We start from the raw sequence: 21,959 nt of genomic DNA, 5'->3' as shown, positions 1-21,959 counted from the left end.
CTGGGAGGATGGCAAGGGAAGATTACAAATGTAGATTTGGAAAAGTTTTGACTGAGGTAATCGTGGAGGACAGAGGTGGAGATAGCTGTGGACAGTTGCATGGGTGGATCTCGGGCTTAGCAGAGAAAACTAACTTCAAGTAGAATCATCACAACGCTTCTTCCTTCTATATAACACCACTGTGAAACACTGTAGAAAGTTCCAGTCTTCTCACTTGCTTACGGTGGAGGCAGAATCAGTTGAGGAGGAAGGAGCAGAGCCCTTCAGGATAGGCCTGGGGGGCCTGCTTTCCTGGCCCATTGACCTGGTCCCTTGGGAGCAAGAGAGATGCCACAGGAGCCACACTAAGTGGTCATCTTAGAGAGAGGCAGGAACCCCTCAGCCTGAATATTGTGCTGTCCCATTGAGGGGGAAAAGGAGAAGGAAAGTGTCTGGATAAGATATTAGAAGTTAAGAATTCCTGTCCTGGAGTGTGGTGTTCACCTCGTATGTCGTCTCCACCTCTGACAGTACGTTTCCTGTCAGTGAAGTGTATCCAGCCACTTCTTTTCATTACTAGATGTGATGCTTTGATGCCAGAGTTGCAAACCAAAGTACCTACAAGGTAGACAACATGCAGGAGTGAAGCAAGCGCAGAGAGAGCATGACACACTCGGCCAAAGGGAGCAGTTGCCTCTCAGCTCCTGGAGATTTTTGTGAAGTGGCAACATGGACCTAGTTGCCAGATGTTCTTATTTTTTTGCGTGTGAATTTTCTTTGTGAAGTTTTCACACTTTTAAATATCGGATAAATTTTATTTAAAACCCAAAAGCCAAATAAAACATGTCTGTAGGCTCCAACTAGCCCATAGTCCACCAGCATTTGACATTAGTCTGAACACCTTTTTTGTGTCTTTATATATCACGCTTAATTGTGTTTTTCCACTTATGTTTCCTACTGTAACCACCAATTTTGTGTGGCTTGCTTTTGTGTGTTTGCTTTTTTGTTTTGATTCTCTAAGAAAAAATATAATGGGTCAGACCCTATTTGTTGATTAATCTGATTTCTGGAAACTGGACAGAACTATGTGATGTAATGAGGCCCTTCAGTCTTTTAGGGACCTGAAACAGCAGACCACACAGAAAATGGCATATTCCTCTGGCAGATTTCGGCCTCACAATTGGGGTGGGAGAGGAGTAGCCAAGATGCACTTGGCCGTGTCTTGGTGATAACTCCTTTAATAAGCTCACAGATTATTTAAAGTAGATCCTGTGTTTAACAGCAGGATGAAACATCAAAGTCATTCATGAAGGTATTAGGTCTCACGATGAAAAAACACTCTTTCCAGTGCTCAAGGCTAAATGTATATATATTTTAAATTGAATGAAGAATGAGGTAAGAGAAAATACAAGAAGAAAACTAGTGAGGGAAAATAGGAGAGAAATACATGGGATAAAATGGACATAATATGCATTACCCGTGGATATTATGGAGCTGTACGCCTTAGGTTTATAGAAAAGAAGCAATGCTTCTCTTATCGTGCTCCTTATTCCTCTTCCTTCTTTCCTATCCTATGGGGCAGAGTTGCTACAGATTGGCAAGATTCTAGGACACTGGACTGTGTTTGCCAGTAGGTGCATTAAAAGATCATGGACTGTCCATTAAAAGATTGTGCACAATGTCCACAAAAAGACTTATACACATATGTTCATAGCAGCTTTATTCATAATAGCCCAAACTAGAAACAGCTTAAATGTCCATCAGTAGGTGACTGGATACTCAGCAATAAAAAGGAACAAACTACATATATATATATATATATATATATATATATATATATATATATATATATATATAATTCATAAAACATTGTGTTGAACAAGAGAAGTCAGAGCCCAAAGAGTTCATACTATATAATTCAATTTATATAAAACTCTAGAAGAGGCAAATCTAATTTATAGGGACAGAAAACAGGTCAGTGGTTGCTTGGTGCTTGCGCTGGGGGGCATGTAATACAAAAGAGCATGAAGGAGTTTTCAGAAGGGATGATGGAAATGATTATATCTTGATTGTTGTGGTGGTTACATGTGTGATTATAGTTTGAAAACTCGTCACACTTACACTTCAAATGGGTATATGTTATTTTATGTAAATTATACCTCCATACACTTGATTTAAACAAAAAGGTCCTGAATAAAGATTGAGTTCTCTCTGGGGCTCTCCCGTACCTCTTTCACCTGTGCTACAGAAACAGTCAATAGATTTAGCTCACCTTTCTGCTTCCATGTGGCCTGAATGAGGGAAAAGTCAGGGCCTTCCTACTTAGAACATGCCCAGCTAACCTTTTGCTCTTATCTTGCATCATGAAGCCTTTTCATTTGTTTGGTTTTCAGTCTTCATTTTTGGCAGGTGAGGTGTGGTGAAATCTTGAAGTTGGGTTTGGACTTACAGGGAGAAAAGGTGTTCCGTCTCTAAGCCTTCAGACTTGCTCATGTGCTCCAGCCCAGCTTACAAAGGCTCTGCTCTGGGGTAAGAGCCCAACTTTAGCTGAGAATGGGACACTTACTTTCCTTTACTGTTGTTCTTTGGGTATATAGCTCCCTCAGGGACGTTTCGGAGAAAGATGGCTGAGGTTTAGGACATGATTTTGGTAATCCTAATACACTTGGATAAATACTTTCTAAACATCATAATTCTTTTTAAAATAAGTCTTCCACAGGCATACCATGCTTATTCAGGCCTCACTGCCTTTGCACATATCATTGCTTCAAGCAGGAACGTCATTCTCCAGTCTTAATACCTCTCTGGGCTTGTCAGATACTTATTTTTCAAAAATCCAGCTGGGGTCATTGTCCCTAATCCTTTCCACCCACCAGTCTCAAAGCAGATCTATGTATTTCTTGCTACATCGTGCAAAAGAAGAGACAGGGGCTTGACTGTCATACAAGTCTGAGTTCACATCTTGACCTGCCACTTGACCTGCCACTATATATATATAGTCACTGAGGTTTAGAGATTGATATACATATTTATGTGTTCTTTTTCATTTCTGAAATGGCGATGATAATTCCTACTTTTTAGGCTGTTGTATATATTATATGAAATAATTAAAGTACACAATTTGCAAAATGAAGATGAATAATATATTCTAGCTATTATTATTAGACACTGGTGGCAGAAACAGCTATCAGGCTGTTCTTGCATCTGGGTGTGGACATATGGCATAGAGAAAATGGAATGCGAGTGCTGTGTGTCACTCCAGGGGCAAGGATTTTAGAAGAGGGTGTCCCTTCTCCCCTCTCTTTTCCTTTCCATTGGCTAGAAGCAGAAGACAAAGGGACCATAGGAGATGGTGGGACCACAAGATAGATGGAGCTTGGGGTCCTTAAATCACCACCTGGAAGAAAGCTGTCTGTCGCCCAGTAACACCTGCGTTGGACTGTATAAGGAAGAAACAAGCTTATTTTGTGTTGGGTCCCTGAAATTCTGGGGTTTATTTGTTATAGCAGCTTGTGTTAATTACCTTAGTGAATTTAGAAATGGGCACTTTGAAGTGAGGGTCAGTGTAAGAAAAACCTAAAATATGTTGCATTGACTCAGCAGTTGGCTGGTGGGTGGCACGGACACTGATAGTGAAGGCTGGGAAGATGGAGACCAATGAAAGTGATGGCAAAGCATTTGGTAAATCTGTTGTTACCGATAATTTCAAAGGTAGGCCAAGTGCCTTACAAGGCTTTTTCTCCAAGTGAGAGATAGGTTATCACTTACTGCGTTTAACAAAGTATCACAAGACAGAGATATGCTGCTCAGGCAAGAACTGGTTTGTATGACAGCAGAAATGAAAGGGACCAGATAGAGTCCAGAAATTTGAGGCTTCACAGGACTGGAAGGGAAAACTACTTATTGGCTCAAATCAGTAGAAGATGCGACTGAAAAAAGGCTTGAACAAGAGGTGCATTTAAAAATCTCAGTTTACTAGATGCCATGCTAGCTTCTATAGAGGTTGTAAAATAACTAGGGACTGTTCTCTGCCCTCGAAGAGTGTGCAATTTACAAAAAAGGATAAAACATGTACAAATGACTGTAGTGGACACAGTTAATGATTGAAATATTTGTTGCTATGAATAATGGAGGAATTACAACCCTCTGGCGGGAGACCAGAGAAGGGGTTCTCAAGGGCGCAAGGAAGCTTGGGCCTTGTTTACCCATCAAGCCCTCAGAATCATGAACGAATGAACCTCAGTCATCTTTCAAATTCATCTTTACCTTTTCGAAATATTAGAGTTCAAGTTTGGTCTGCGGAGTAGCAGCTGATACCTGGCGCACTGGAGGATCCTTCCAGCCGCCCCATGACTTCCCTATTGACATTCTTCCCTGACTTCACAAGTAGTTCAGGCTGAGACCTGTTCAGGTTGCCTCCTCCGGGCCTCATTTCTGTAAAGGTAGAAGAGGACCCTGCTATCCTCATCCTTCCTCAACTGCCCCGAGGCTATGAGATGGTCCAGACCTTAAAGCACTGTGTGTTTGCCGAGATTGCTTGTTTTTATTGTCTCTTGTTTTTTTAATAATCATCTTTGGGCAAAGAATAAGAACTTACAGCTTCTTAGTGTTTCCTGGCATGGGCCTAGTACATTTTTATCTTGTTTTTATTGCCTCTTTGGCTGCACAGAGCGCTTATCTAAATATAGAAAGGTACACCACTATGGACAGGACTGGAATAAGATAACATTTTCTTTCCAGTCAATTCCCTTGCATCTTCTAGCGAGCACCAGGTACTGTTCTTTTGTCAGACTGGCAAGAGTGGGCAGCAAAAAAGAAATGATATTGAATTGTGGAGCTTTCCAAAGTAGAAGTCAACGACTGCAAGGCCTTCCGAGGTAGCGGGGCCAAGGTAGTTAGTGCTCTGGGCTGGCTCTCCTGTGACCTTGGGCGAACCACACAATGACAGTCAGCAGCACACACCCGTCCTTTGGAGGAAGGGCGGTGTAGTGGAAGGGGCGCAGGCTTCAGCAGACCCAGATTGGATCTCCTGCCCAGCCCCTTATTTACGGGTGACCTTGGGTAAATTACTTAAACTCATCTATAAAATGGGTGGTACTAATAAAACCTATCTCTTAGGGCTCTTATAGGGGTTAGATGAGGTGAATATATGTAAACTATTCAACACATTTTCAAGAAATGGTAGCTATTACTTTTTGTAGGCTGGTATTTTATAGCATTAATGTTTCAAATGTGACCATATTTTCAATTTTGTTTCTGGGGAAATTACATAAATTTATTCTTGATAATAACAAAAAAGCAGCTCTTATCTACCATATGAATCAGATACAAGTCTCTAACTACCTTCATTCATTCTGGGGAGACAGTTTCATTGCTGGAGGCAGCGCTGTGTAGTGGTTAGAGCGGGGGCTCTGGCACGAGTGTTTGGGGCTCAGATCCTGGGTTGTGATCTTGAGCAAGTTGCTTAACTTCTCTGGGACACAGTCTTTTATCTGCAATTCCAAAATGAGACTTTTTATGAGCTTTAACCCTCTTTGTATAAATCTTCCTAATTTTGTGCAGAAATATTGTGATTGAGTCTAGGGGACTCCCCAAGACCCTGAGGGGGTTCTGTAATATATGTTACATGTGCCATGTTATCTTTATTAAATCTGAATTCTGAATTTCAAAACTCATCTGGCTCTAAGGATTTTGGGTAAGTGACCCTTGACACACCCTCATAAGGCTGTTTTGAGCTACATTAACTTCATGTAAGCCTCTGGGAATCTTATTGGCTATTATTGTCATCCTTGGAACAATTCTTTGAGGCAGCAATTATTATCCCATTTTATAGATGAGGACAATAGGGCATAGAGACGTTAAGCAGCCAGATAGCTCATATGTGGTAGACCTAGAATCCAAACAAGACATTTCTGACACCAAATCCCATGCATCCTATTGAAACATTTATTCCCAGAGCCCTGCACTTGCCCTGGCAGAATTAATCCCAATTAAGTTTCCACTCAGAGAAGTTAGGAAACACCATCAGCTGGGGCTGCCCTTTCCAAACGTCTCCGCAGGGAGACCAGCTCTGATGTGGGCTCCCCACCCTCTTCTCATGGCCATGCAGAGGAGGGAAGAGTAGGGGTGCTGGTAAGGCTCCCCACAGGGGGCTGCCAATGACACAGCACGATGAGAGAGCCTGGCCTGTACACTGTCCTGCTGCACGCCTCCGTTCATTTCTCTGATGGCCACCCTTTCTCAGTTTGCTTCCCTCTGGAAGCTGACACGGAGAAAAGGATTTCAGTGCAAGTAGTTGATTTGTGAAACACAGGAAACACCATTTGCCATTTGGCAGTGAAGAAGGGAAGGGGAAGCAGCCAATAATAGGTATATTATTATTCCTTTTCTACTGCGAGTAACTGAAACTCCACAGGGAAACGTGAGGTCACAGTGTAAAACATATGCCTCAAAATGATCCCACCCAAGGGATGAGGGAGCTGAGTTATTTATACCCCATCCCTGGAGAGTCATTGGTTGAGGGTTACTCCCAGGGATGTCCTTGGCAGACAACCAGAAGCAGCATGGGCTTCTTCATTCTGGAAAATGAGGTCTAGGAGATAGGAGTGAAGCACTGACAGGGGCTGGTACACACCCTTTAGCCCAGTTCTGTGTAGTAGCGGGAATAGCCTTATTTGTGAAAAGCCCAGGATGAATGATGTCTCATCCACCGTGGGTTTGATGTCCATTGACAGACTCGCCTACCCTCAAAAAATTCCCACCATACTGCCTGCTGTGGTGCCAGTCTCCAGAGGCCACCAATAAAATGTCAGGACGTTACCCAAGAGAAGGAACAAATGAGCTATGACCTTTCCTTTCCTAGCCAGACTTGCCTCAAGGGAAAGGAACTTGGATCAAAGATGTTTTAGTGGAAGAAATATCAAGAAATTTCTGACGGGGTGAGTCATCACCAGCGAAGACCCTGGATAATCTGCGGTGCCAGCTGCCAGATTGGAGGTAGACATGGAAAAGGTGACCTCTGAGGAGAGTGGCACCAATGGGGGACCCAAAAGGGTGACTCAGAGAAAGAAGGAGCCCAAAGGGACATTTTCCTACTTCCCAGTTGTATCCAGATCAGGGGGCCTGGAAAGGAAGACTCCCTTCACCGCTGCCAAGACTGTGAGCGCCCGGAAGATAGTGACCACATCTTCTTGTGTTAGTATTCGGAGCTCAGCACAATGACCAGCGACTCGTCTAACTAAACTCATCTTTCTTTTTTTCCCAGAAAGAAATATTTCATTTTCAAATATATTTTCTCCTTGTGCTCTGTATACCTGGGCCTATGAAACCCCTATGAACGCAGGGGAAAGCAGTAGTTTGGAACCGACCCCAATCGAGACTCTCCTGGTCTTCATGTTCACGCAGTTGAACCACCAGGCTTTTCACACACTTTACGTTCTCCTTTCAGGCGGTGATCTGCTGGACGCCAAATTCTTAATCTCTTCTTCAGTTTCTGCAGCACTGGAGGCCATGTCTGGCCTTTCCTATGGCCTAGCTTCTTGCTCTTCCAGAGCCTTGATGCGAAAGGCTCTATCCCAGTGAATTCAGTGCTCTGCTCTTGCTTCTATCTGCCAGTTCCTTTCTGACTTTTCTACTAGCAACCCTACATTCATACCAATGAGCTCTCTGTATTTCCACTTCTCCTTCTATAAAAAAAGCAACACCAACACCAACAAGTTACTTATTGGCAGTGAGACTTTGGGCAAATTACTTAACCCTCAGTTTATTCAGCAATAGAAGGCAGAGAATGCCCCTGACTTCCCAAGCTTGTGGAGAGGACTCATTGAGGTTATTATGAACTGAATTGTGTTCCACCAAAATTCATATGTTGAAGCTCTAAGCCCCGGTGTGACTGTATTTGGAGTTAGGCCCTATAAGGAGGTAATCAGATTAAAATGAGGTCATAGGGTGAGGCCTTAATTCAATAGGACTAATGTCCTTATAAGAAGAGGAAGAGACACCAGGGATCTTTCTCTCTGTCTCCTTGTGTGCACAGAAGAAAAGGCATGTGAGGACACAGTGAGAAAGTACCATCTGCAAGCCAGGAAGAGAGGCCTCACCAGAAACTAAATTTTCTGGCAGCTTGATCTTGGACTTCTAGCTTCCAGAACTGTGAGAAAATTAATTTCTGTTGTTTAAGCCCCCCAGGCTGTAGATTTTGTTATGGAAGCCCTAGCAAACTAATACAGAAGTAACTCATATAAAGGGCTTTGCTGTGGCACCTGACACAAGGTGGAGAGTCATTAAGTGTAGCTATTGCTATTACTATTGCTTCTAATAAAATACCCACCTTTCTAGGAGAGAAAGAGAATTCCAGAAATCCTGTACCAAACAGTTGCAAATCCATGTTAAGCTTCCGATGAGAAATTGAGGACGTCAGAAAGAAAGCAAACCACACTCCCTGAAATCTTCCAATCCTATTTCTGTATATAAGTCATAATGATTTGGGTCAAATAATATGACTGCATCTTTCCTCTGAGGAACTTAATGTGCTTTTGCCAACTACTTATCCATCAGGCAAATGTCTGCATCCTGAGGCTGAGCTAAGAGAATGTCTTAGATGGCCAGGCACCTGAGACCAGGACAGCGCACAGGGGGGCACTAATAAAATATGATAATCGCATTTGTTCCACTGTCTCTGTAGTTTATGTTGTGCAGTCTGGAAGCAGGCCAGACTGGTCCATTTTAGGAATTGTGGGGTTGAGCTTACAGTACAAGACATATTTTCCTTCAAGTTGGCCTTGACTAATGGCTGTTCCATCTCTTAGAAGCATAGCTAACTCCGACTCATGGACACATCAGGGAGAGGGACCTCCCAAAACTCCATTCTCTCACCAAAACTCTGAGTTTCTGGTTTCATAATGCTGTTTACATTCCTCAGGACGCCTCCACCAGGCCCCTCCAAGTAGACTTCTGGGCTTCAGACCTCCCATGGACAGATCGGGGAGGGGACAGAAGAGGCCTCTTAAGCAACTGTAATTCTTTTTGTCTTTATTTTTAATCCAAATGAATGTATTAGAGATGGTACTAAAATCTATGTGGGAAAAAAGAAACATCTGAGATCATTGGTCAGAGTTCTAAGTGGTGTGGAAAGAGAAAAAAAAAAAATGTGCTGAGTCCTGATAAATGGGAAGGGGGTTACATTGGCTAAATTGAAACCAGTTGAAGGGGTTCTTTTGTCTGGTTTTTTTTTTCCCCCTCAAATTTCTCTTTAAATCAATGTTGTCCAGCTGTCCCCAGAGACTACAAAAGACACAGATCAAATTTCTATTGTTCTTTCTTGTTACTGCCTCTCCACCGACCCTGGCTTCACCCAGAAGGGTGTTGTAGCCTATAGGATCCCTTGCCATTTATTCCTCTGTCACAGACGGATGAAGTGCTCGAATATGAATCATTAAACCTACTTCTTTTTGTATCTCCCAGATGCTAAGTATTTGTTCTCTGATTCAACGTTGATTCAATGTATTCATTAAATCCAAACATTTACTCAACACTCACCATGTGCCAGGCCCTCTTGAAGGCACTGGGTATGCTAAGGCAAATGAGACACAGATCCTGCCTTCAAAGAGCTCCAGTTTAGTGGGAGAGCCGAGAAATAATTACTAACACATTGTGGCAGAGGAGGACGGAGTATGGAAAAAGGCTTGGAAGAGAGTACCAAGGGATATGGAGCTCACCTTCCAGGAGGGAAGAAGAAGAGAAGCCCCTTAGTGGGAGGGCAAATGTAATGGGGGAAAAGAAGCAGCCAGCTGATTGCTTTTGAAAGAATCAATCTTTTTAATATACGGCCAAAGGCAGCTAGGGATGTTGGTGTAGATTGCAGACAGCTTTAGCTTGGGCACCAAGAAGCAGCCTCGGAAGGTGAAAGCCTGAGTGGAAGAAACTTTCTCATATTGAGCAGCACTATGTAATCATTTGGCTCAGAATGGATGGAAGGAAAAGAGGGAGGGAGGGAGGGAGGGAATCACCTTACATACTTGAGAAAATATCATATATGAATCCATCTGCCTCCATTCCATAATCCTAACCCCTCTTCCCAGGAGGAGTTGAGAGATTGGTGCACTAGAGTTTCTCTTTAGTTCTCATAAGATACAACTAATAAATACCAAATTCATTGATTCTCTTATTTCTCAGAAGACTAAGGAATGGACTGACCCTGTACCAAACCTATGAAAGTTGTTGATTTAGGAAAAGCAATGATAAGATGATGTCTTTTACTACATAGGGTGATATTAAGATGGACAAAATTAAGTATATATTATTATCTGGTTTGAACAATATAGTTAATTAGCATGTAGCTTTATGTTGGTGGCCAAAATCTGCTATAAACAAGTCGGAATGCTATTCAGATTGTGTCATTCTAAAAAAAAAAGGTATCCAGAAAGGTGCCCTAGCATATACCTACACAACTGTCTAGTTACTAAGTTAAAGCTCAATTTAAGGATTGCTGTAAGGATTTCACATGAATTGAGGCCAGTGGTAAAACTTGTATGATGGCCGTTGGGGAGGAAGAAGAGGCAATGGGAGCAGGAAGTCTTCCTGAGAGCACCCACACCTCTCTAGAGCTACATTCCCCTATTTTTTCTACTTTCTTCCCATTAACTCATTGGGCTTAACTAATGGGATTTGGTTTTGACTTTATCTGCTTAACATTTTTTTACATATCTATAGACCCAGATAGTGGTGGTAAAGAAGCTGACTCAAACTTTCTCAGGCCAGACATTAGATGACTGAAATCATGTCTTATTCATCTCTGCACCTTGAGTATCCAGAGTAGGTGCTCAATATGTTCATTGTATACATTAATGGACCTCCTTGCTCCACCTAGTTTTACCACTAGAAAACCAGGTTCTTCAACAAATATTTATTAATTACCTACTCCTTGCCAGGTGCTGTATCCGGCACTAGGTTTATAAGAGTGAGCAAAAGAGACATGACCCTGTCTTCCAGGAGCTTGTTGCCCTTAAAGAGAAGCAACAATTAAATCTGGAATTACAAGAAATTATGATAACCTCACAGTATGGGAAGTGGGGTGTTGATGGGGTCAGTAACATGGGACCACATCTGTTGGGGAGGTGGATCAAGCAATGTTTCCTGGTATAAGTGACTCAGAGCAAGTTAGAGTTCTCAGCTCTCCTAGGATTTATAACCTATTTAGAGAAAGAAAACTGTCATACATACAAAAGTAAGAAACAGAATGATATAAGATACTCTAAACTCAGTGTTAGATCATGGATTAGAGATGGTAGAAAGGGCGAGATCAGAGGGCAGAAGTAGACATGGATGTTTTCAGGAGGAAGGGGCTCTTGACCGACCTTGAAAGATGGGTAGAGCAGTAGAATGGAATAAGGGGAGAAAAGGCTGAGGTGAGAATTGCACACAATTGGACAGGTGAGGCCTAGATGAAAGAGAGAGGCTGAATTAGGTGAGACCTGGAAAGTCAGGAAGAAATAGAAGTACAGTCATATTGTAGTTATTATTTTTCATAATGTGATAAAAGCTACTATCTGTCAAGTTCCAGTCTGGGTTAGGTTCTAGGCAGGAAATGTTTAACAATAGACCTACAATCCATCCTCCCTCTTTACCGGGGGGAAGCCCATGGGAAAGACAGAAGGAAGGTAACTCGGTCAAATCTTCATGTAAGCATGCTAATGATAGACATCCAACTAAGCATACTAATGATATTTGCTAGTTGCAGGATCCTTATCTATGAAATGCTTTTATAAGGAGATACCTGATCTGCCTGGGTTGCTCATTTGTTACAAACCTAGAACCTATGGATACGTTGAGCATGGTTTCTGGGAAAAAGTAAAGTAAATTAGGTAACTATCTGAATATAAATATGAAGGTACTTACCAATGACTCTTTTCCATGCAGGTGATGTGGCCATATATATGGCTTAAAGGTTTTCTATGTTCATCTGGGCAAGAGAATATCTTGATGTGGCATAAAAGGGCCTGGGGGGCTGCATTAGTCTCAGACCACTCATTGCTTTACCTGAACCTTGCAATGACCTGTTTCACTGATGTTATTAGTAAAGCTTGAGACTGGGTAAGATCTATTCTTATGAGTATGCTTTAACAATCTGATCCTTTGTGTTTTCTTAGGTACGTTACATATATTGGCTCACATCAACCCTCTAAGGTAGATGCTCGGAGAAATTAGTGAGTGTGTCCAGTATCACACAGTGAGGAAGCAGCAGGCTTAAAATTTAATCACAGATCTGACTCCCCAGAATATCCCCGTATTCTTCCCACTGCTCTACATCTTTCCCCTTTTTAAACCTGAGTAAAACAGAACAGGTCACTGGGTAAGGGTTGCGGGGGCAGTCAGGCCCTAGGGCAGCGGTCCCCAACCTTTTTGACACTGGGGACCGGTTTCATGGAAGACAATTTTTCCACAGACCGGGGTGAGTGGGGAGGGTGTTTCAGGCGGTAATGCCAGCGATGGGGGAGCGGCAGATGAAGCTTCGCTCACTGCCCTGCCACTGACCTCCTGCTGTGCAGCCCAGTTCCTACCAGGCTGTGGCCCAGGACCGGTCCGTGGCCCAGGGGTTGGGGACCCCTGCCCTGGAGGACCATCAGGAAGCCCCACAAGTCCTTTGAGAGCCACTTCCCCGAAGTACAGTTTTAATGAGAAAAGTCTTTCTGGCATAAAACCTGATTCATATGAGACCCAAAAGGTAGTGTTTGTGTCACATTTTCCATGGAAGTTCATTTTCACCAGAGGCAAAACACTTACATCTCCACTGGGACTCTGCAACTCATGGAGAGTTTGTGTGCTATCAGGGGAATAATACCACATTCCTTGAATGCTGAGAGAATAGCCCAAAGAGTCTGCCCTTGATCAGATTAGATGATATGAGTTGGAGTTTCTCATTCCATTTTTAGCCTTAAAGCAAGCTGGGCCTTATGGGAAGACTCGCTGATCCCTGATGTGTTGGATCAGCCATATTTCACACGGGCTGCAGTTTTATGAGGACATTTGTGTCATTCATTCACAGCTCTGAGTTTTGTGCGTTTTTCTTTAAACACAGTGCTTTGCCAAACATTAGGATCAGCTTCCTTTCAGGGAACTCAAGTTTCCCTTTTTTAAAAAACTAGTGTGTGAACAATGGGAAAGGAGGTAGACCATATCATGGAATCCATTTCTTTTTTTCTGGAGAAGTAAGTGGTTTAATTCTAGTTGCCTCAGATCAAGGAGTCTTATTCTTAGGGGACAGCTGCCTAGTGCAGCACCTTGGTTCCTGTTAAAAGCACCACAGGACATTCATAACTGGGATGTGACAGATTGCCCCGTGCCTGGATCTCTTGCTCAGGGCTGCCAACATCATTAATGGACAGATGGAGCCATCCTCCCTTCCTTGGCTGTGTCTGTTTAATCAACTTTGGAAGTAGCTATAATACCACCAGCTAATAAAAGTGCTTAATAAATATCTAAATTGCAATACCCCCAGAAAGATGTTCATTTTGGTAGAAAAATCTGACAAAAGAGTGTCAGAATCTTTATTTCAAATCAGAGCAGACCCATGCAGACCTTGTATCTATATGTAGCAGTATGTTGAGGGGCACTTTAACTTGGGTCTTCCTAAGGAAAGCAGAAAGCTTAGTTGAGAATTACTGAAACCTATAGAGCTGAGCTGAGAGAAGACAGTGGTCTGATGTAGACCTTAGGTTTGTCTTATGGATTCCACTGACCCTCTTCTTAGGCTACACTGTTAGTATCCTGCTCTGATCTCCACTGGGTTATTGCTTTCTTGCTTCTAGACCCTTACTGTTTTCAGAGAGTTCTCAGTCTTTGTTTATACTTTTACCCAATGTTCCCTTTAAATACAACCTTTCTCAGTTACAAAGGAGAATGTGATTCTTTCCAGTGTGTGGCAAAATACTGGCTATTTACTTTGTTTACTACCAGCTTATTTGCTGATGGTCCTATGCCTTTCCAAGCCCAGCACTAGCTATTCTTTTTGTCCTGCTCTTTATGTTCTTTATTTTGCCTGCCATGTAATGGAAGAAAATTATAATAAACACATTTTTTAAGGGAAGAACAAACTCCAGCTGAATACGAATTTCCTGCAATGTGTTGTAGGGCTGTCCTTGTAATACCATAGTCCATTGGAATCATCTTGGCTGCAAATAAACAAATACTTAACTAATAGTAACTTAAACAGGGAGGAATCTATCTTATGAGGGTGATTAATATAGTAACAAGGTAGTAAAGATTCCATATTGACTTATCTGTCATTCTTTAGTCTCTCCCATATGGATGTAGGTTAGCCATCTAGCATTAAGCATTATGTCTTCACAAAAATATCCAAAGGAAGACAGGGAGAAAGTGCACACCATTAGAGTTTTATCTCTCTTTTTTAAATGGGGAGGAAAATTTTTTCCAAAATTTTACCCCCTGGCAGATTTCTCCGTAGTATCAAGGGTCAGGATAGGGTCACATGCCTATGTTCTACCTATGATGAAGCTGGGAAAGTAAGTGGCCGCTCTAGTGGAAGTGGACTTCTGTGTGTAAGGAAGAAGGAGGGGAAAAGCTGCTAGGTAGTCAACCGCTGTTATGGACTGAATTCATATGTTGAAAACCTATACCCCAGTGTGAGGATATCAGAAGATGGGGTGGGGCCTTTGGGAGGTAATTAGGATTAGATGAGGTCACAAGGATGGAACCCTCACAAATGGGATTAGTGCCCTTATGAGACTCAAGAGAGAGCTTGCTTCCTCTCTTTCTGCCATGTGAGGATACAAGGAAAAGTCTGAAACCAGAAGAGGGCCCGACCATGCTGGCGCCCTGACCTCAGTCTTTCAGCCTCCAGAACTGTGGGAAATGCATTTCTATAAGCCATCCAGACTCTGATATTCTGTTATAGCAACCTCAACAGACTAAGACGACCACAACCATCAAATAGCCTTAAAGTGCAACAGCCCAGGGATGGATTATATTTAATAATTTCACACTTGCTGTCACATGGGCCACACATACAGTTAATATGGAGTCATAAGAGAAGAGACCTCACAAGTTGAATATAAATTCATCCTCTCTCCTCTAGGAACAGATAGTTGTCTATCTCAATTTTTAAAAATTGTGGTAAAATGGGTATAATATAAAATTTACCATTTTAACCATTTTTAAGCATGCAGTTCAGTGTCATTAAGTACATTCATTGTTGTGCAATCATCTTCTATCTCTAGAAAGACTTCATTTTCCCATACTGAAACTCTGTACCCATTAAAGAATAAATTCCCCACTTTCCCCTCCCCCCAGGCAACCATCATTCTACTTTTTGTCTTTTTAAAATTTGGCTACTCTAGGTACCTCATATAAGTACAATTATGTATTTGTTCTTCAAGCTTATTTTCAAAATATCTGGTAACCTCTTCCGAAATACCCTTCCTGCTTCTCCTCCTTCTCTCCTCTTCGCAAAACCCTTTCCATCCTCCAAGGCTCAATACCAAGATTTTCCAGTTGCTTCAGGCCGTGGGGATCTCTCCCTATCCTGGACTCAGAGTGCTCAACTCCCTTACTCCCTTGGCCCTTGTATATACTGTCTCAGGCCATATCTTGCATTATTATTCTATATTACCCGTCATTTTGTGAGTAATTGTCTTCTCTCTCCAACTAGATTGTGACCTCCTAAAGGGCAGAGACTGAATGTACCTTGCTTTTCTTTTTATCCTCCACAACCTAAGCCTTCTATGCAATAGACACCTAGTAAGTACTTGTTAAACCCCCTGCTCCTCTTTAGGGAAGCTGCATAAACCAGCTGTATAATCAACAAGCTCTCGCTTAAGCCTGATCACAGTCTCTCTGGTTGAAAGTTGTCCATTTTTTCCTATTTGATCTTCCCTGAAATGGACAGCAAATGTCCATTGTCCTCATTGAACCTCTATCTATACTTGAGAAAGGTTAATGCATCTATGTTAGCTTCTGCTTTTCCGGGCTAAGTCAAGATAATAAGGCAGAACCACTATATTTACACAACAGTTTTTCCTAAGAAACCATAACATTTCCCTCACATTAAGATCAGTTCTTTTTAGTAGTTAAAAGTCAACAAAGTTTTCACAATCTGGGAAGGAATTCCTCTGTTGTAAGTCATAGTTGGGAATTCCAGAGCCTCTGGCAAGCCTTTATTTTTTTACAAAAACTCCTTTATTGATCTGGTGTGATATGTACTGATACCCTGAGGATAGCACACACACACACACACACACATGCACACCTGACCCCCTTTACGCAGCCTTGATCACAGCAATGCACATTATTGGATCATTTCTATTGATAAAATCAGAACAGGAGTTTACCAGAAAATAATCTAAAAAACTCAAGGATTATAATTTTGTGTACCAAAATCTTAGATGTACAAGGGCTGGATGTGGCTTTGTCTCTGAGTATTGCTGATTAAGTGACTAGTAGAAGATTTTAGCAACTAGGATTTTCTAAGGATGAAATATTGCTCCTGTGTAATTGATACTAACAAATTTAACTGAAGTAATTCTAAGAAATGGTAATTATAGATGTATTTCCAACTCAATTTTTCTTCCCCAGCCTATAATGAAAGACACAGAGCTCAGGCCACTGGGGAAAGTGAGAAGCAGCTGGGGTTGTATATTTTGGTGAAGACACCCAGGTTCCCATCTCAGAGGACGTGTCTGCAGAGTCATGTGGAGGTGCAGATGTGAGGAAGATTAATCTGCTCGCTTAAAATATCCTGAAGTATCAAGAAAAACAATTTGAATCTCAGAATGTTTGCAAGCTAGCTGAAGGTTAATTAATATCTGGTTTGTTGAAGCGGCTTGTTGAGGGGTTTCATAGAAACCATAGAAATAACAATAATGGTTGGGTGAACAGAGGGTCACCCTAGGGCACCTGAAGGGAACCTCTATGGGATTATTTCGTGAGGTTTCTCTTTGGTTTGATTGTGTTTTTAAAGGTCTGAGAAAAATTAAGAAATTTTAGGCCTGCTTCAGATTGGTTTATAAAACACTCACATAGTGGTGTAATAATGCTTAATGAAGAAATTTTATATCTTACGCACAACAGTTCTGACAGCAGTCGTAAACATGAAAGTTGGGAGGAATGGTAAGTAAGCACTCTGGCAGCACTGAGGTCATTCCCCAATCAGAAGAAAGAGCTGCCTGTGACACATGGCATTTAGAAATGAAGTATTTGATCCTTGAATTTTGGGTAGTCACAAAGGAAGGCTCGCAGGGACAAAATAAATCTTCTCTAGGAAAAAAGAGCAGAAGGGATATTTAGAGTAGGTTAAAAGTATGAATGTTAAGAAAAATAACATTTTCTCTTTGAAAAGAGTAAGTAGATAGTTATGGTCTCTTTATTCCACTTTGAAGTTTGAGAACCAATGCAGCCTCCCCGGGGAACTGCAGACAGGCCAGGCACTTTCATAATATTCATACATTTATTCACTTATGTATTCGTCCAGTCATCATTCATTAATCATCTGTCCAAAATCGTTTATTGGGGACTTATTATATTTCAGGCATTGAGGCTATGATGATGAATAAGAAGTTTTCATCTGGAAAAATTCCAGCCTGCTGGAGGGAGGCATATACAAATAAATGGTTAAGGGTAAACATGATAAGTGTTGTACTAGACTGAACAACAGGTAGCTATGGGCACACAGGACAAAGATCCCCTCACTTATCTGGGATTGCTGGGAAAGAGTTCACAGAAAATGATATTTGAAGTGGGTTTGGTAGGATGAGTGAGAGTTCAGGGTAAGAGAATCAGGGTAAGAGAAATAAAATCCCACTGAGAGAAGGGTATGCAGAGGACAGGGGACAGCATTAGAACAATATGGTAGAGGACCATGTACAGAACACGCAGGAGCGGTGATAAGGGAGAGCTGAAACTGAGACCTTAGTGCGCGAGGAGGCCATTCGTCCTCCAGCTCAGGGGCCAGAAGGCAGAAGTGCAGCCCATGGGCCCTCCTGCCATTTTACACACACACACACACACACACACACACACACACACACACACACACACACAGGAACCTCTCCATCAGTTGACCCCCTCTTGAGAGCAGAGTTGACTCTGTCTGCTGTATCCCCCAGAGCCCAGAATTCTAGGAACAACACTGTAGAGTACTTTGGTAGAGGACCCAACATTAGTTTTGAAGCGTGAGAATGACATACACACATTATCTCCAGCCTGTAAGTTCACTGAGGCAGGACTAGGTCTGACTTGTGCCCTGCTTGGTCTCCTGTAAAGACCTGGCATGTATAAGGTCCTCCTCAATTTTTTTTTTTTTAACATCTTTATTGGAGTATAATTGCTTTACAATGGTGTGTTATTTTCTGCTGTATAACAAAGTGAATCAGCTATACATATACATATATCCCCATATCCCCTCCATCTTGAGCCTCCCTCCCACCCTCCCTATCCCACCTCTCTAGGTGGTCACAAAGCACCGAGCTGATCTCCCTGTGCTATGCGGCTGCTTCCCACTAGCTATCTATTTTACGTTTGGTAGTGTATATATGTCCATGCCACTCTCTCACTTTGTCACAGCTTACCCTTCCCCCTCCCCATATCCTCAAGTCCATTCTCTAGTAGGTCTCCTTAAATATTTGTTGCATGAATAAATGAACTAAATGAATGAGGCAGAGTGGAGAATGGACTAGCATGGGAGGAGGCTACTGTCAGGCCACTTAGGAGACGGTTATAAGAATCCAGGTGAGGAATCATGGTGGCATTGGAGAGAAAGGGCCAGAATTTAGACCAGTGCTCCCCAGTAGAACTTTCTGCAATGATGGACATGTTTTATTCTGTACTGTCCTTTACACTAGCCACTAGCCACATACAGCATTGAATACTTGAAAGGAGGACTGAGGAACTGAACTTTTAATGTAAATTTAAATAGCTATATGTGGCTATTGACTACCATATTGGACAGCACGATTCTAGGGTTTTTGTGACAGAATCAAAAGAACTTTTAATAAATTGGATTTATTCATAAATTCAGTCAACAAATATTCATTGACCGTTTACTAGGCTCTGGAGGAGAAAATGGGGGCCAATCTGCGGCAGGTGTGTGTGCCATGCCAAGGTGTTTAGACTTTGTAATAAAGAGTGGGAGGCTGGACAAGCTATTTTAGCAGGATTGGTCAATGAAATCTCGCTGAGAGGTGATAAGCTGAGAGTTGGATGATGAGAAAACTATGGGGATTAGGAAAGAAAAAACCCAAAACCCAAAACAAGAACTAGAACAATCATTGATAAAAGAAAGCAATAAAATTCAGCATGAAGACACTTAAAGCAAGAAGGTACCTACACCATCTGCAAGTCTAACTCACTCATTTTCTGTCTCCAGAAAGGAAATCGAAGCCCAGAGAGGTAACTAGACTTGCCTGTGGCCACACAGCTAATTAATAACATAGTTGGGAACAGACTTCATCTCCTAACTTCCAACTTCACACCCTACTGGGTAAGTCCAAATCTCATTTTCCTTGCTAGTAAAAAGGTTATTGTGAAAAATGAAAAAGGTAACATAGGCAAGGTGTTAAAAATGGTAGCTATATTTATTATTGGATTTGTTTTAATGTTACAGTGTTCCTCTCAAGTAATTATGTTATTAATAATAACTGTAGTATTATTTTAGTAATACAAAAGCATAATGCAAAAAATTTAGTAATTTAATAATGCAAAAAGCATGAGAAAGGCAATGAACATTGAACTCCTGATTTGTTTTAGTTATACTTGTTTGGGGTGAATCTCAGCTTTGGGCCTGTGCAATCAATGTCAGGCACCACCTGCCATTTGCCTAGAGGCAGCTGCTGGAATTACAAATGCTGTCAGGGAAGAAATAACCAGCCTCTCCACTGCTGGCTTTGCGAGCCCACCTTGTTAAGTGGTGGCAAGTATCACAGTTCTAAGGTTTTTTTTCTCTCTTCTTCTGAAGAGAGAGAAAAATGAGGCTGTGGTTTTCCCAACAGACAGAGCTGTCATCAAGCTCTTTATGGAAAGCTGCTGTAGACAGGGGTTGAAAAGACGATGAAGGCTTTAACACAGTGTGAAAGTTGAAATGATGAAAAGGGTGCACTAAAAGCATGTGACCCAAGAAAGGATTTTCTGCCTTCAGGGTTAGGCCTTCATTTGGTTACTTGCCTTTTTATATCATACTCCCTCCCACCACACCTCTGCCCTTTGAGCTTCTATTTTTATAAATATTCAGATAGGACAAACAATGTGATGAATAAGGTCATAGCTTTGCCAGAGTGATGGTGTTGACATATCCATGTTGACTCTCCTTGACTTCTCTGTGTCACTTGACTTTCTGAGCACACCTTTGGCGTTCAGCCCAGCAGCTTGGACCCCAGGCCCATGCTCTATTGGTTCTGTTGTGTTGCATCTGAGTTTGATGACTATGGAGCCATCTGTGAAATTATCAGTAATCAATAGCTTCATATACCTATTGCATGACCGCCAGAGTAACACTGACAATGAGGCATTGAACAACTGCAGGTTGCATGTGAAAGACTGACCTGAGAGCCACATCGGAGGCCCACTGCCCACTGCCTCATCACTCCAACCCTCCCTGGCCAGGGCCAGGACCCTCTCCCCAGACTGTAGCCCCATCACCTCCCATCATTCCCAAGTATCAGTAGCCATCAGGATAATGCCTCTGCACTTTCCAGCCCTCTGGTGCTCCCAATGCATCCTGTAGTGGACACAGTGACATACTTGGAGCCACAGAGACAGAAGGTCCAAGTCACTGGCCTGAATCCAAGCAAGTGTGGATTCCATACCTCTCCCTACCACTTAGTTCAGCTTGGACCAATTATTTCGTTTCCCCAAGTCTCCATTTCCTCAAATGTGAAGCTGGAATAATGTCTACCTCATAGGATACTAAAGAATTTTTAAATTTTATTATTGTATATGAAAATGCTTTGAAATTAGAAAGTACTACTCAAATGAGTGCAAGACATTTTCATTAGTCTATGCTACATGGTATTTTTGTGGAAAAAATAAAACCTAATGAATATTAAATTATATTCTCATCACTTCATTCATTCACAAAGTTTTATTAGACAACCAGTCTGGGCCAGGCACTCTGTCAAGTGCTAGGTAGTTATATGATTGTGAACAGCCCAGATTCCTCATGGAGTTTACAGTTTATTTAGGGGAGGGGGACATTGTAAGCCACTAGTCATGCAAATATATCTATAATTACACAGCGTGCTAGGTGCTATGAAGGGAAACGTGTATGTGGATAACAGTGGAGGGGCATAAATATGAGACTTGGTTGAGTTGACTTATGCAAAGCAAGGGCCTTCTAGGGAGCAGGAAGTGCATAAGGGAAGACCTCAAGACAGCAGAGCACTTGGCAAATTCAAGGATCCAACAGGCCCTTGTGGCTAGAACACAAGAAAGGAGAGGGATTGTGTTGCCAAAATCAGGCAGGCAGAGCAAGACTCACAGACGACTCCTGGGATTCTCTTATGAGAGAGCTGAGAAGTGTGAGACTAGTGGAAGAAATGTAAGTAGAAGTTGTAAGACTGAGAGAATGTTCTTACTAGAGAAATGTAGTGATGTGGTCCATTTAATTTGAGATAGGATAAATTCATAAAGATTCTAATCTCTCGGGTGGTGAGAATTTTTACAGCAGTGTTCAGGATCTAGACACAGACATAGAAATTAATTTTTACATTGTTAGTTGTAACTTTCCACTTCACACTGCTCTATATAAACATTTCTACATGTTTGTAGTCCATAAACTTGTTATTTTTATTAGCTGTGTAGTATTCCATCATGGTATTTTTGGCGCTGTTATACACTTGTCTGCTTTTACGTTCTTTATAGTTTTTTCCCTTAAAAATAGTGCTGCTGGGAATATTTTTGTTTTCCCATGAGTTATTTTCTTGGGTTACATTCCCCTCATGGGTCATTTCTCTGCATGTCAGATGGCCGTTCTGATG

The 21,959-nt window shown here is 41.9% G+C and overlaps 1 long non-coding RNA gene across 1 annotated transcript in view; it reads left to right on the top strand.

The window, feature by feature from the left end:
• Positions 1-1,843: 1,843 nt before the first annotated feature.
• Positions 1,844-21,959, top strand: part of LOC309633507 — a 67,719-nt gene continuing 47,603 nt past the window's right edge. Inside the window, exons 1-2 of the long non-coding RNA XR_014247582.1 lie at positions 1,844-12,162; positions 19,355-19,468. This is a non-coding gene — a long non-coding RNA (uncharacterized lncRNA). The remainder of the gene's footprint in view (positions 12,163-19,354; positions 19,469-21,959) is intronic.

The sequence above is a fragment of the Balaenoptera borealis genome, assembly GCF_965194805.1.
Source record: "Balaenoptera borealis genome assembly, chromosome: 1".
Taxonomy (NCBI): Eukaryota; Metazoa; Chordata; class Mammalia; order Artiodactyla; family Balaenopteridae; genus Balaenoptera; species Balaenoptera borealis.
This window is presented reverse-complemented; position numbering and strand designations above follow the sequence as displayed.